Source organism: Cibotium barometz, unplaced genomic scaffold, assembly GCF_041138505.1.
Source record: "Cibotium barometz isolate CiBa-2024 unplaced genomic scaffold, ASM4113850v1 ctg497, whole genome shotgun sequence".
Classification (NCBI taxonomy): domain Eukaryota; kingdom Viridiplantae; phylum Streptophyta; class Polypodiopsida; order Cyatheales; family Cibotiaceae; genus Cibotium; species Cibotium barometz.
In genome coordinates this window covers 107088-124539 of record NW_028229447.1, presented here as the reverse complement: position 1 = coordinate 124539, position 17452 = coordinate 107088, and positions in this window count along the sequence as shown.

The following is a 17452-nucleotide window of genomic DNA, read 5'->3' as shown; positions in this document are numbered from 1 at the left end:
GTCATAACTTTTTTGGCAACATTCATGTGGATATAGTTCATGTGCTTGAGCAGCTAGGCATTATACATGAGGGTAGTGATGACTTTATTGACGTGAGGCCTCATAAGAGAGGCAAGATTATGCACATGGATCTTGAGTACTTTGTATTTGATTTAGGTATTTTCTTAGATCTAGTTATTATGAAAGTTGAGGGTGACATGGTCAGTGACTTGAAGGATGATACTACTTATTTCTTGTTTGTGGTTACCTTGTCAGCATTCAGTGATTGATGATCTTATTGATCATGCTTTTGCTTCAGATGGTCATACATATGCAGATGATCTTGCACATGAGGATGTGTTACATGGTATGGATCATGCTCATACACTGTATGACGTAGTGGACCATGTCTTGGATGGCTCGAGTGATGCTACATGGGGTGATGGCATTGGTTCATATTTGTTCTTGCATGATGTCGATTATGAGCTCCCATGGATGTTGACACGATCCTATGTTCTTTGGAGCCAAAACATTTGTCATTAGGATGCATTAGATGCCACTTGGGATGTATGGTACTTGATTATGTGGCATATCTTACAGATGCACATCTTAGTCATGGTGATTCATTTTGTTTGGACCACTCGACATTTTGGCCATGAGTTATGGGTTTATTTGGTGGATACCTTAGATGTAGGATTCACACTATAGTCATAAGGATGGGCTTACAAGTTTTCCCTTCAACTTGAGAGTTATTACTATATTATTTTCAGGGGTCCACAATGTGTACCGTGGCTATCCATTTGTCCTCAGCATCAATGGACGATGGTTCTCTACATTTTTCTAGCCTCATCATTGAGATGACAGTTCTCTACATTTTTCTAGCCTCATCATCAATTTGCTTTTCTACATTTTCCATTTGATCCCAGTCATCATCATCGAGCCATTGTTTTGGAGTTCGCATGGCTTGGATTTCACTTTGATCTAGGTGGTTACATGGTTAGCCTCATCTTTGACAGTATTTCACCATACTTTCCATTTGTTCCTAGGGGTCATGCTAATTTGGCTCAATCCATGTTTGGCACTTTGCTCTTCTATTTGGCCCTAGTATCAATACCTAGTTGTGGGTCGATTTTTAGCTTTTATATATAGCCCCATGTCTTGTTTGTACATAACCACCCTTTGATTTCAAGGAAAAATCATTGTAGGAGGGGATGATTTGTAAAGGGAAGTGATTTTAGGTGCACATGGGGGGATGTGCCTATGCACATGGGGGCTTAGGGTCATTTATACATGTGTGCTTATAGGCCTTGTAACTATAAAAGGAACATGTCGTGTCTATTTGGACCTCATTATCTCATTACCTTTTTGCCATACTATACACTTTACCTTTATCTTCTTGCGTAAGATTTCATGGCTTCCTATTATTAACCTATGGCTACATTGAGGAGTAATATGTGTGGACTCTAACCAATGAGTTCTATTCCTTACCTAGATTGCTTTCTTGTATTTGTTAAGTTGCCCTAATGTAGCAATGCTCATGTGCGGACTCCAAACCTTGAGTTCTATTCCTTACCTAGATTTCTTTCTTGTATTTATTAAGTTGCCCTAATGTAGCAATGCTGTCATGAACCATAGAGCTTGATTTCCACATGTACATAGGGGCCCATGGACAAAAGGAGAAAGTGACTATAAATAGGGCTTGGGGTACATTGGTAGAAACTTTTGACACTTTTACTAATTTTGGTCATCTTGTACCTTTGGGCTCCATCAATGGAGATTTGGCCTTCCATGGTCAAGTTCATGGCTAACATGAAAGCCATCCTCTTGATGAGAGGTTAAACACACTTAGGCTATTTGTGCATCTTCTCTTGCTACATGCACTTATAGATTTTCTCTCTCTTGTATATTCATGTGATGAGCCATTTGATAACGAATCTCATGATTAATGGATACTAGATTCTTGCTTTGATGTGTTTGATTCAATATTTTGCTTTGATCCATTCCATTAAAATGTATTGAATCAAACACATCAAAGCAAGAATCTAGTATCCATTAATCATGAGATTCGTTATCAAATGGCTCATCACATGAATATACAAGAGAGAGAAAATCTATAAGTGCATGTAGCAAGAGAAGATGCACAAATAGCCTAAGTGTGTTTAACCTCTCACCAAGAGGATGGCTTTCATGTTAGCCATGACAAATTGGAGCCCAAGAGTACAAGATGACCAAAATTAGTAAAAGTGTCAAAAGATCCTACCAATGTACCCCAAGTCCTATTTATAGTCACTTTCTCCTTTTGCCCATGGGCCCCTATGTACATGTGGAAATCAAGCTCTATGGTTCATGACAGACCAGATGAGCCATTTGATAACTAATCTCATGATTAATGGATACTAGATTCTTGCTTTGATGTGTTTGATTCAATATTTTGCTCTAGATCCATTCCATTTGGTACCAGAGCCTTGATTTTGATCCATTATCAAGGTTTTGGGCATGAGATTAGTCATTTTCTTGATAATTTTCTAAATTTTCTCTTGATTTCTTGGAGTTTTGGCTTAATCTTGCTTAATTTCTACTTAATCTTTGGAGATTAGTGGAGGGGAGGTATCATTTCATGTGATTTCATGGAGATTTAGCTCAATTGGACCTAATTTGGACACCCTGGATCAATTATTTGGGGCGGGGTACAAAAATTAGAAAAAATTTAAATTAATCACCTATTAATCTCTCTGTTAATCATGTTTATATTTTGTGCTTCTTTTCCAAGCTTTCCATAGCCATTACTTCTCATCTTTCCCCCGTTTTGCTCCCATTTGCTAGGGCTTTTGTTGATCTTGAGGAGAGGAACACATAGAGTACCAATTTACATGCATTTTTCTGAAAATTTCTTTCCCTTTGCTCCAAACCCTAATCTCTCTCACATAGCTCACCATTGTCCATCTCCACTCACTCTAAATGATTGCAAGTGCTATCCTATGCTATCCTATTGCTATAATGGTGTTGATTTTGTTTTTTTACTCATGAGGCTAGGCGTGGTGCGCCGTTTTCCCACGCAGCCTCATGGCCATAATCATAAGAAATAGCTTCATTTCAAGCCCTTTCATACCATGTGGGTGTTAGCTAAGATGTTTGGCATCTTTCTTGTGGATTTTGGGGAGTTCTTCATTGCTATTGAAGAGGGAGAAGAGGAGGTTTGAGCAGCCCTCAAAAATTGCAAAAATCTTCAAGATTTGGTTCCATTGGAGGCTCTATCAAGCAACAATCCAACCATTGAAGCTTTCGGAATACCATTGGTGAGTTGCTATGGCCATTTTCTCAAACATTGGTGATTAATCCTCATGCTATGGACAAATTGGGGTTATTCATGAATGGAAACCCTAATTTATAAAATTTTAACATTCTTACATAACTCATGATCCATTGGAAAGTGATTATATGCTCTTATTGCTCACATCATTCTTTAATCACACTCATTTGGATGTCATGTGGCCATTTGGGAGACAAATGCAAGATTCTTTGAGGAATCCATGCATAAATGGATGAAGGAATGCATATGCTTGGATGCATTGATTGAGCCACATGCATGGAGTGGATGTTGGGTAATAATGAGAAGGTTTTTGCTATGGACATGATGCTTTTATGCATTGGAATGATGCTATTGAGCATTGGAAGAGCTTGATGTGTGATTGGAATCGATTGGTAATGCTACATTCAAATGCAAGTTGATGCCCTTGAATGCCATTTGATGCCAATTACTCATAATAGGCAATGCTTATGGGAGTGATACCAATTGGATATTGATGTCATTGGTATACCTCACTTGTGCTTATTGATTGATGTTGGATATTTGGATGAATGGTGGACATTTGGAGCTATGTGGATAAGCATGAGTTCATGCATAATGATTTATGAGTATATTGTAATGGGCATGAGTCATGCCACATCCTTGTAAGTGATCAGCCTCATTTTCATATTCAAGCTATATGTACCTCACAATTGTTTGCACTCACTTCAATTTCTAGAAACTAGATATGTTGGTGAGGGTACCTCGGGTGTTGGCGGAGAGGCCCGGGGGAGGAGCATGGCTTGAATCCACCGTGTCGTGAGTGCCATGGTAAAGCGGTATGGTGGAGGATTAGGTGTGGAGGTGAAGACTTGGCCTCAACCCGTGCCTTGGTTCGGACTAGGTACGGGGGTGAGAAGAGCTTGGCCGGGAGATCGGCAAGCTTCAACGCGCTACACCAACGATCTTCTTTTTGCACAATCATCCTCTTGGTTTATGTACATGGCAATGGCGCCTTAATATGGACATCTCATGGGAATTGATCTTGCATTATGCCATCGGAAACGTACGGTGAATGCTTGGAATTGCAAGGAATTTGTATGCCTTTTGGTGATGCAAGTTGAGGCACATGCTATGTAATGGATGGGAATTGATAAGAGGATTATGGATTTTTGCATTGCTACTTTGAGAAATATTGAGATTTAGCTCCTAAAACAAAGGAGACTATGTCAAAATTTTCTCAAATTTCTGGTCATACATGGACAATTGAAGCTTGTGGGGCATAATTTGTAGACCTTGGGATGCCAATGAGGTGCAAGAGGTGTTGACATTGGTTTGGGAGCAAACAAAGATCAATTGGGCACAAAAAGGGGTCATTTTGGCAAGAATCTGCAAATTCACAAAAACCCTAATTCAGTCCCAACCCTTTTGGATTGAATTAAAAGGGACCATATGAGCTCTTAGTGCTTCCTTAGAGCTACCTAACGAGCCTTTAACCTCCGCATTTCGATATCTCTTTAGGGTAGAATTTAGGATTTTTACAGAAACAATAAACCCTAATTCAGTCTCACAGGGGTTTGAAGGTATTCTAGATCCAATTACATAGACTTGTAGTGGCATACTTGTTAATCCAAAATGGTATTAACATCCCCCCTACCTAATGTAGGTTCTCTCCTCAGAACCGAGGTCAAAAGACCTGGACACCGAACTCATGACGGTAAAAGTTACGGCGTGATTGAAGCTTTTTGAGGGTTCTTCTGAATGCTGAGTGTGATCGCCAAAACCCTGTGTCCACCATGTCCTCGAATGTGACATGCATGTTGCCAGAAAGACATCATTAGGCGATGATAGTATAGCATCATGCCCCTATCAGATGGACCTTGATTCATGTCAAATTGTAGTTGTTCAGCTTCATATCCATCATATGGCTCCTTCGGTTGATCAATCACTTAGGACCACGAGCAATTTTAAGAATCTAACACTGGCCACCACTATTGCTGGGTGTCCGGGATACGGCGCCATGCCTGTATCCAAGTTAGCATATGTTTTCTTTGCTCCCATATGTCTATAAATGTTGCTAGCATAAAGATTGGAAAGTTATAACAACAGACATGTGAGTCACACTGCTTGGCCTCTTGAAACTCCAGCGGAGTTCATCTTGTCTTTAGTGGCATGTACAAGGGGTCAACTTGTTGAGTTGGTGGCGTACACACATAGACATGGTTGTATTCTGGAATTGTTAGGAATCCGTTTCTCCAGTCTGGCTGTATTCCAAAATCCTCTAACTTGGGATGTGCATCATCTGTGATGATTGTTGCATAGCCCCCTCGTGTGTGGACTAGGTGAGCTTTCCTCCACCTGTGGAAGCAATAACTGATCATGAATGTAACTACTCAGATTTCCAGCAAGTCGGCCAATTGTGGATTGTCTAATTTGGTCTGTCATGAAACGTTAGACCACAATATACCCTCTCTAGCCAAAGGTAGTAGTTCTTCTAAATCTGGAAGGTGCTCATAGAGGGTACGGTACATAATGTTATTTTGTTGTTGTGACATCGGAGTAGGCCTCAAGTAGAATCCTTCGAGTCGGCTCAAATGGTGTTATTTGCGTTAACACCTTGAACATTAGCTTTGGCTTTAGTAGTGGATTGCCAGCTCGAATGAAGCCTTCATATTTTGCACCAGATAATGACTCCAAAATAGTATCATCTTCAATATTGTCTTAGGGGAGAGTATGGCGTACCTCCCGAGCTTGCCGTGTGGGGGAGACAGGTGAGGTGCCAGTATCTCCTCAGGGGCGATAGGGTTAGTAGGAAAATCTATATGTTGAGGAATGAGAGTAGAACAAATGCAGTCAACTTGAGATTTGTTATTAGGCGGGGCACTAGGATACGGATTAGGTAGTTTACTAGTGACATTATAATATATTGGGTAAGTGGAGATGGAAGATGAAGATGGTGTCTCTTCTTCACCATGGCCTAAGCTGGGGGATGGGTGGCTAGGTTTGTGGGATTTCATAAAATCTTGAAGTTTAGGAATATCCTCAGGACTTATGTTAGGATATTCAATATGGGTGGTATCAAAAGTGTAAAGGACACTGGTTAACATGGATTCTAAATGTTTGTAAATATTATGGTATAGTTTTAGAATACTAAAAGAGTGATATAAAGAAGACTCACATAAGTTTAAGTGCTGGTGAGTATTGTAGACTTCTAGCCACCCATGGCTTATAATCCATTGATAACTTTGTGCTACAACCTCGTAGTTGGCCGGTGTTTTGGGAATATCGTCTGGAACAAATAGGTCTAATTTTTTGACCCTGTTGTCTAGGATTTTAGAGTTTTGTAGTACCTGACACCAACTACGAAGGTTCAACACAACAGGGTACGATGGATAAAAGTAAATATCATGTGGACCACAGTCAAAGACTGTATCTCCCCCGCAAAATTCCCATAATGATAGTGGGATTAGCATCACGCTCAATATTTTGCTTAATGAGGGTGAGTTCACCTAGGCCTAGGTCCTCAGACATATTTATATCGTATTGAAGCAAGGAGAGGGTTAGTGTAGACAAAAATAGAGTAAGAGTTTGAGGAGGGGCCCGAGGGGTTACTGGTAACTGACCTATCTCCAAGGCCCACTCAAGGAGTAGGCGCATTTCATCCATAGGCTCTTGTCTTTGACTGCGGTCCTTGACTGCGGTCCTATATGGCAGTTGGCATTCCAATTCTTGTAGATGGGAGTCATTGATGCTGAGGAGGTCTGATATGGCTGTTTTGCAAACCATCCGGCCGTATAGCATCCAACTCCTCAAAGCACCTCGTTGCTTCCTCCTGGGCACGTCTCGCAGTAGCCTCTCTTTCTTGAGCTTCTGTGATTCTCTAAAGTCTTTCGACAGCAAGTCTTTGACTATCTTGTAACTGTTGGGTGACTTGTGCCATTGCCTCTTGGTGTGCTATCACCATTCTTTGCATCTCAACTTGATTGGCGCTAATGGTATCATTAAGGTCTCTTACCTTTTTTATGCATGTGCCTTGTTTGTATGTTCCCTTTTAACTTATAAGTGAGTAGCCTTGCTTTTTGATTCCTTCAGTCTGCTGGATCTGGCGGATCTAATTTTGTAGCTCCTCTTCTTTGGCCATGGACGTATGTTGGAGCTCTTATACCTACTAGGCATGAATGGCTATTAGCTCGTGGTTATGGGTAACTTCCTTTTGGAGTTGCTCCTTAGCCTGCTCTAGCTTCGCCTTAAGATCCATATTCTCTTTAATTCTCTGGACAATAGTTTGAACCAAATTATTATTTTCCAATGCTTTATACTTGGCCTCTTGCTCCTCGGTGGCCTTTAGACTCTTCATGTGATCACATCTTGATGCGTGGCCTCTGCTGCTACTGTCAAGTGTTCTTTTAAGGTTGTACTTGTGTGTTGTACTCTTAAACTTGCTTTCCAAAAAGTGCATCATTACGATCATGAAGCATATGTGTAGTGAGGAGATGGCACTGCCATACTCGTTGCTCCTGCTCCCAAAGTGGCGCACTTGTGCCCACTGCCCCTTCCAGTCTAGCATGCGACAGGTTCAGTAGTAGCCCATCCAAGCCTTCCATAGTTTCCTACATGAATTGTTCATAGTCTATATTCTAAAGGAAGGATAGCTGTGGTATTCTTTCTTCATCCTCCAGACACCTTCTTTTGCTTGGACTGGATGTATCTTCATCTCTTGATCTTTTACCTATATCAAGTGGCTCTGCTGGATCTTGCACAGGGATTGATGTTGCTATTTTAAGCTCTCATGATTCTTCAGTCTCAGCAGTGCTTTTGCTGTTGTCAGGCTCCATTTCCACAGGTGTGTCTGTCATAGTAGAATCCTTGAGCAGAGACAGGTTTTTGAATATAAGTTGAGTTGGGCTCTGAGGAGGAGTCATCTGCTGTGTTTGTTCTTGTGTGGCCTCACTGACAGTGGCTTCTTGCAGTTCCAGTACTTCTTGCTACAATTTAATCTCTTGTGCGAGCTCAGCCTCAATTCGTTGTGTTTCCTCAGCCACGTCTGGAATGATGCCCCTCATCTTTCTTTTCGTCTTCTTTTTCCTTCCTTTCTTTCTTTCCTTCATTATGGCTTGTGTTTCCATGAGGGGACATCTTGCCCTTCTTGCATCTCCCGCATCTATCAGCGCTAGTTACTCTGGAAGGAGTGCCAATTGCATCTGCTCTGCTAGTTCGTGTTCTGGAAGAGTCCTCTTCGCCACATAGTTTAGGACTTGTGAGGTATGGGTTGCATATCTTGGGTTGATGGGCTTTCAGGTAGTTCTCCATTTCCCGGTATGCCCAGTCCTCCTCATCCTTCTCTTCATGGACTTTCGCAATTTTGTTTAGTGGTACCCTATTGTAGGAGTCCACTGACTTCACTTGCATGATTAAAGACATTGCCCTGCATGCCTTCTCTGTGGTCTCATCTATGATGTTCTCATATTCAACTCCATTGGAATTATAGGAGCTCTTCTTCAGCATAGCATCCAAGGGCATCTTGTCAAAGGCATGGGCGTGTATCTGGACTGGTGGTGGGAGCTGCAGAGCTTCACGGATTAGATCTTCCGTGATAAGGACCTACTCTATTGTGCCATCGGCCTTCGTTACTATACCCCGCTTGGTAGCTTTGTCATATGTTTTGATGTACTCAGCACAAAGCTCCATGTTGATATTCTTGGGAAGAATCTGTGCCATTTTGTCGAGGCCCACCTTCTCTAGTTTGTCCCTTACTTCTGCCTCTTTTAGGATTTTGAGGCACTCCGGGCTGTGGTACTGCAACACCACCTTTCTATGTGTCGTATAGATCTCCTTGCTGATGATGGCACCATGGAAGGCTTGGGCATATGGGCCTAGGTAATTCATCTTTGGTCCCCATGTTGGCCTCTTCTTTTGACTCACAGAGGAACCCGTAGCACTGGCCTGTGTTACCGCAGGGGTCTCTGTGGCTTCGGGGTCTGAGGTCAACATTTGTACATGTAAAGAAGATAAGTCTCTAGACTGGTGGGGCAGGTCCTTGTTTTCTATTTTTCTAGACTGAGGTCAACATTTGTACATGTAAAGAAGATAAGTCTCTAGACTGGTGGGGCAGGTACCACTCCTTGTTTTCTATTTTTCTATTTTTTTATTTTTTTTATGTTTTGATGAATGGCAAGATGGTTAATCGTGATGAAAGGGTATTAGTGGTGTGAGCAATACATAGGGTGTGTTAGTTAAAGAGTTCAATTAAGTAGTGTGAAGGTGCAGGTGCTCAACCGTGAAAGTGTAGGTCATGAGGAGTAATCTTGTGAGATGAAAATCTGTGAGAAGGATTTTCGTGAAAGTTAAAAGCATGAAGTGGATTTCCGTGAGACGGAAATCCATAAGAAGGATTTCCATGAAAGTTAAAGCCGTGAGATGGAAATCTATAAGAAGGATTTCCATGAAAGTTAAAACCGTGAAAGTTAAAAGCGTGACACGGATTAACATGAGACGGAAATCCATGAGAAGGATTTCCGTGAAAGTTAAAGGCGTGAAAGTTAAAAGCATGAGATGGATTTCCGTGAGACGGAAATCCGTGAGAAAGATTTCCATGAAAGTTAAAGGCGTGAAAGTTAAAAGCGTGAGATGGAAATCCGTGAGAGTTAATAGCGTGACGTGGATTTCCGTGAGATGGAAATCCATGAGTTTTAATAGCGTGAAACTATAGGTTTTGGGCAGTTCCGTGAAACTGTAGGTTTTGATAGTTACGTATTTATGTTTTATTTTTTTCTCAAATATTTAATTAGTGCATGTTGTGATGAGACCGCCTAGTAGGATTTAGAGCGAATTCAAAGCAAAACACAGGAAATCGATTTGATGAAAATGCAGACGGTTGTTTAATGTGCAAGACTTTGTATGCCCGAGACATTCATTTGATCAAAGTTTGAAAAGATGAAAAAGAAAAGAAAAACAAAGAAGGGCCCAAGCTCCCACCTCAATGCGTGAATGTCGATTGGAGTTTAAAGAAGCGAGGAGGGATGCGATGCAAGAAGAGCACACGATTGCGTTGAGCACACAATGGAAGACGGGTTGTGTTGAGCACACAATGCAAAATGACAAAAAAAAAAGTAAAGATTTTCTAATTTATGCCATGTGTCATCTTGGGATTGGCCCGTGAAAAGTTACCATTTCACGACGTGAAGATTTTGGACCAGTTCACGGCGTGAACTATTTTGGATTAGTTCACGGCTTGAACTTTTTTCGGATCATGAGTGTGCAAGATTGATACCTTTTATTTTTCTTCATGCTCAGTCATTTAAACATGCATATAAAGGGGTGAATGATACCCAGTTTATTACCTTGTATCCATTTTGTGACTAATGGATACCTTCATCTTTTATTGCCATCATGTGAACCAAGGTGACACCTTGGCACTTCTGGGTATAGGTGTTGTTGCACGAGTTTAAGTTCCATGTGGGATTGTTTGATTCTTCCCTTCACCCAACTGAATAGTTTTACCATTGAGTCCTGTGGATTGCGGCTTTCATCCGTGTCCATTTGCTGAACTTCTTTTTTTCTCCCTTCAAAGTCCTTGTCTAGCTCCTTGAAGTGGTATTGTTTTGGTAATATTCAACCCATCTTGTTGAGTTGTCTTCTTCCTCCACACCAGTGTTTGTGCAGTTTGAGCAGCATTGGTTTTAGTTGGGAGTTGGTTATGCATGTTTTTACTACCCTTTCCTTTGTATTCGGAGCTGTTTGCACAACGGTGGCCACTGGGTGGGGTTTGGGCACCCACACTATCGTTATCCTTGTGCCAATAATAAATCCTTTTGGACCCATTGCTTGCGAATGCCTTATGGAGTGTTGATTTGTCTGGAGGAGTACTACCAACCTGCTTGTGAAGGCCATTTCTGATTTTTGACTCCCTTTTGAAACCTTGTTATTGTTTCCTTATGAACCTCCTTCTCCTCCTTGTGGGGCTAGATTCTAAGTTGAACCTTCGGCACCCATTGTTGTGTACCCTTTGACTTAGGATGCTTTTTGCTGCATAGGGATTGCGAAATTGCTGCCTTTTTTGCTTCATGAGTTAATGTCACCGTGCTTGGTGTTGCTACCTCCCCAATCATGGCGCCTGCTTTCCTGTGTTTGTCAGGCTCCATAAGGGTATGGATATAACATTGTCGCCCTCGTTCAGCAGTGTAGTCCTCTTCTCACATGGAGATTGCAATTGCTTTGCAAATCCAGGATCGTCCTAGGATCGTTTTCTCTTCCATGCAACCTGTAGGCATGACAAACACCTTCCCAACCAAGGAATTATTTCTGATGGAAATGTTAACACTTAAAAATCCCTCAGCTTTTGTAGTTGTCAAGTGCACACTGTGTACTTGTGTATTGGTGGGTTCAAGGTGTGGTTTATCTAAGGCTACCCATGTCTCATATGAGATCAGGTTATGACTTGATCCCGTATCTATTAGTGCAATGCTTATTAGCATGGCATTTAGACGTAAAGAGTTCCACCCTCAGTCGTGCTGGCTCAATGTTCAATTCCTCTCCGTCCAGGAGAGTTAAGGAAGCCATCATGTGTAACATTCCCTTCTAGAGTAATTGTTTAGATTTGGCCTCCCTTGCCTTAGCCTCTTCTTAAGCTTGCTGGATTTTTTCCTTTGCAAGCAGTTTTTGTTGTTTTAATAGATGTTCTTGCAAGAGCATCTCTTGGGTCAATGGTCCAAAATATTTTTTGAGTTTGCTCCCATTGACGTAACCCTCCATCTGTACACCGTCAATTGTCTCAATTCTAACCGACCCCTAAGGTGTGATCTCAAACACTCGGAAGGGTCCTAGGCCTCTGTACTTGAGTTTCTTTTTCCTGGTGCTTCCTACACCATACATGAGGACAAGGTCCTCGTTTCCAATTCTTTTGTTTCAAGTTTTTGTCAAACAAATGCTTCCTGCATAGTTTCTCGACCATGAGTCCATGCGATGTAATTAGTCTGGTCTCATCAAGCTTCTTTAAATCGATTAGCTTTTTAGCTAATGCATTCTCTGTCAGACATTCTTGCACTGCAATCTTGAAGCTCGGAACTAGGTATTCTATAGGGATTACTGCCTCGACACCGAACGTGTATTCACAAGTCAGAGAATGTGCATGGCAATGTGTGAATGTGCATTGCGAGATGAGATAGGAACGTGCATGGCTAGGTCTTTGTTTGACTTGAGAATGTGCGTTCATAAGTTAAAGAATGTGCATAGAAATGTGCAAAGGTGCATGACTAGATGAGATGGGAATGTGCATGGCTAGGTCCCTATTCGGCTTGAGAATGTGTGTTCATCACAAGTCAAAGAACATGCGTGTTGCCATAATATGCGAATGTACATGGCCATATATAATGGGTGTAAGATTCCTCCCCCAACCCCTTTTTGATGTCTAGCATATTCCCCTGTAATCAATTCCCTTTTTTGAAATATAAGAGATCTTGTTTCTGGCTGTTTTAACCTAGAGAGAGAAAATATTCGAGAGAGAGAATATTTAGATTTTTAATATTTTGGATAGAAAATTATCTCATCTTATTAAAATAAGTTTTCCTAAAACAGAAATTCAAAAAGAACTTTCCAATGTGCAATTGGAATTAATTGGAAATAGGTATAAAGAACCTTAGTCTAAGGGTCTAGATTTTCAGAAATCTTTGGATTATAGTCCAATTAAGGTTCCTAGGGGCCAATTGGATCAATCCATGTGTAGGGAAGAGATAAATCCAATTTTGTAAAAGAAGATACCCAGAAATGGGTAAATGCTCACATAAGGTGGAGTTGAAAATGTACAAGGTTTATTAGTAAAAAACTATGAGCAATATTAAAAATATGAGATATTTTGGGTATAATGATTTCATTTTGACACATATGTAAGGAAGGGGAGTCCCTTCAATGCTCACATAAGATGAAGAGTTGAAAATGTACAAGGTTTAATAGTAAAAAACTATGAGTAATATAAAAATATGAGATATTTTGAGTGTAAGGATTCCATTTTTGACACATCAGTAAGGAAAAGGAGGGCCTTCAATGAGGCGCCTAAATCACATGCTTGAATGAGTTTTAAACTCATAAAAATTGAGATATTTCATCTCTCCTCTCTCCTCATTCAAGTCTAGTTCCAAAAAGCTAGCTTAACTGACCTAAAAATGGTCAAAAAGTGACCAAACTGACTTGGAAAATTCTAGAATCAGTTTGTTTGGTTAGGAGCTCAATTTTTCCTATAAATAGAAGCCTTCCCTTGTTGAAAAAAATATAGTGTCTTATGCATTGTTACTCTACTCCACCTAAGCCAAGAACTGTGAATTCTTTAATAATTCACTAGTTTTTGATACTTCTCTCTTTCTTCAATCCCCATTGGTGGCTCCATCAACATACTAAACCAATTGATTGGTTGGGGGCCTCTACCGTGAACAAAGAATCAAGCAATTTGTAAGGTAAGTATGGTGAATTTTGATCTTTGCTAGACATAAGGGAGTGTATCCCGTCGCTACCTTATATGATGTTCGGTGGTATGCCCATAAGGCTGCTGTCAGCTTATGCTTCCAGTCTGTTCAACTTGCTTCCAAGGTTTTCGTCTCAAGATAGTACACAAAATTTTGTTTATACTCTCTGCTTGACCATTAGCCTGTGGTTAATAAGGTGATGATTTCCTATGGACTACTAAGAATCCATCAAGTAAATGATCAATCACCTCATTAATGAAATGTGCCACGATCACTAACTAATTCTAATGGGCAGCCGAATCTTGAGATAATTTGCTCATATAAGAATTTTGCTGTTGTTCATGCATTAGCTCGCTTTGAGGCTCTGGCTTCTGCCCATTTGGTGAAATAGTCCATGGCCACAATCACATATCGAGCTTGTGATGGATGTGCCACTGGACTAATAGGTCCAACAAAATCTATCCCCCATTCCTCAAAGGGTTGTCTTATATTTATGAATTCATTATGGGAGTTGAAGTGGACAAGACACTTACTGTAATTTCTAGACAGCAAGATGAGAAAAGCCATATACACATCGATATGCAAAGTTTTGGATTTCATCTTGAGTCTCGATGACATCTATACATTAGTGGATTACTCCATGTGTTGATTACAAGGAGGATGTCTTGGATTTTGATGATAGTATTTGTAATGAAAATGCATGCATTGATGTGGATGGTGGTAGAGCTTTGGATGCATATTTTGAGCACTTACATGCTATGGATCATGCCTATGTGGTTCTATGTGATAGTAGATACTATGCTTGAGGTGGTTTGTAAGATGCCCATGATGTTGATGGTTTGGCCTTTCTTATAACTTAGCTTGATTCAAACTTGGAGGAATTCGATTTTGATGTCCATACATGCTCTTATGAGGCTAGATATCATATCTATGAGGCATTTGTGTTTGTTCATAGTGGATGTTGTCTTGACACTATAGACTTAGTCTATGAGACATTCACATCTGGATATACTTGGGATGCTATGGATGTCATGATTATGCATACTCATGATGATGGTTATACACATGATGATCTTGTTCTTCAGAGGGACATTGATATAATAGACCATGCCTTGGATTATTTAGGGCATGATATATATGATGAGGGTGTTGGTTCACTTATGATTGTGTATAATTCCACCTATGAGACATGCTCATTTGGCCTTTGTGGATATCATCACGATCCTATGGTTTATGGAATTGAGGCACTCACTTTTGGATGCATCTTATGTCACTTGAGATGCATAGTACACGATTTTGTTACACCATGTTATACCACAGCATGATATGGGTGCTAGTCAAGATTCCTATAGGATAGGAGGATTCGGTGTGCAATGACCATGGATGATGCAGTTACTCTTACCAATGTGGTATTGGATTTATGTTTTGGATTGATGGATGCACTGTTATGTTTCCCTTTCCCCATCTCAACACTCCCCCTCAAGCTCAACTCCATCTCTAAGACTCCAAGCATAGTCCAAAATCCGTGAAGCTTCTTTGCTCCCAATGTCTTGGTGAAAATATTAGCTACATGCTCCTCTGTGCTAATATACATGAGATCAATATCTTCTATTAAGACCCTCTCTCTAATGAAGTGATAGTGGATCTCTATATGTTTGGTCCGTGCATGAAAAATTGGGTTCCTCGTGCGCCAACTGTGTACTGCTAAGGTTGTCACAATAGATGACAAACTGTATGTCAACCTGTAGCCTCAAATCACCAAGTAGCTTGCACAACCAAGCTACCTCACATGCTACCATTGCAACACCCCTGTACTCTACCTCTATATGCGACAAGGCAGCTGTTGTGGGCTGCTCCATGTCATAGCACCACTCCCAAAAGATAACATAAATCCACTGGTAGATCTCCCATCTGCGATACTACCAGCCCAATCTGTATCGGTGTATCTAAACACCTGCAACTCTCTACCAATATCATAAAAGAGACCACAGTCTACTGTAGACTTCACATAGCGCAATGTGTGCCTCACACTATCCAAATGTGGCTTTCAATGAACCTGCATAAATTGACTCTGCAATCCAATTGTATAGTTCAAATTTAGCCTGGTGATCATCATGTAGCTCAAGCTACCCACACTATCTTCTTGTACATAGTAGGGTTCTCCAAACTCTCACCCACACTATCTTCCTGTACATAGTAGGGTTCTCCAAACTCTCACCCGCATTTGCACTCAACTTGCCATTTGAATGATAGAAATTAGCTCACAACTAGCCATACCATATTTAAAGAGCATGTCCAATGCATACTGCCTTTGTGACAACGATATGCCCTTAGCCGTCCTAATAACCTTAATGCCAAAAGGAAGTACCTCAGCCTCACCTCAACTCACCCAAATCCTTCATGTCAAATTTCTACTTGTGCAGACATTTTACACTCTCAAATTCCTCTCCACTATCACCCCCAACAATCAAATCCTCCATATAGATTGTGATGACCATAAGGCTCTTATTATCACTCTTTTGCACATAGAGTGAATGATCAGCATCTGCCACATGAAAACTAATGGTGATAAGATATTGTGCTATCTTATCATGCCATGCTCTTGGTGCCTGTTTCAAGCCATATAAATCTTTATGCAGCTTGCATACAAAATCAAGGTGACCCATATCTTCATAAACTGGTGTGGCTAATCCATATACACTTCTTCTTTCAAGTCACCATGAAATAATGCATTCTTAGCATCCATTTGCTGTAGACCCACATATTAATAATCCATTCATTGACCAAATGTAAGAGTAAATGGAGATCCTTGTTTGTCCTTTGTAGAGCCAACCTCTTGTAAAATAGAGTGCATAATTGCTCTTCCATCCCTGCTCAAAGCAAGACTTAAACCAAGATAAGGTACCAACAAGTCACATACATTAATTGTTCTTATCTTGCCTTTACTTGTATTGGCTTCACCATAGAACTTTGCACATTGGCTTTCTCCATCCATGCCTTGTGAAGAAGTAGGCATTTGACCATATGACTCGTTGCCAAGGTAAAGAATGTAGTTGATTCTTCCATTGTTTGAACAACTCATCTTGACTATGTCTAAGGCTTTCAAAGGACTTGATTATGTTATCAAAGGTTGCGTCCAATCTTTGCATGATGACAACTTTAGAAGGCTTAACTTGAGTGTTTTGATTCTTAACAAAGGCATTATTGCTACTTGCTTGCATTGCATCCAAGCCAATGCCTCTTACTTGCATAGCATCAAAACCATTGGCTCTTGCTTGCATTGCACCCAAACTAATGCCTCTTGCTTGAAAAGAATTAAAACCATCCTCGCCCTCTTCATTGTCATCATCCTGCTCATCTCATGTGTCCATAAAAGATCACTACCATTATTACCCTCATAGGTGTTGTTGAGTTAGGATTCTTCACTCTCAGTGACCCAATAATCATTGCCATAAGTGACCTCATGAGAAGAATCATAACTCATCATAGGCATAGTCATCAAAATCCATATCTTCCATATGCCCTTGAGTGTCATAAACATAATCTACATCACCTTGGTCATCATAGGCGTAAGCATCAAAGCAATACATCTTCATCGTCACTATCCATGCATGTGGAGTCTTCAAGATTACCACCATCCCCATTGGTAGTGTAATCCTTGATGTCGGAATCCATGCAATCTTCTTCCTCAATGTCCATGCAATCTTCTTTCTCATTAGTGCAAGTATCATTG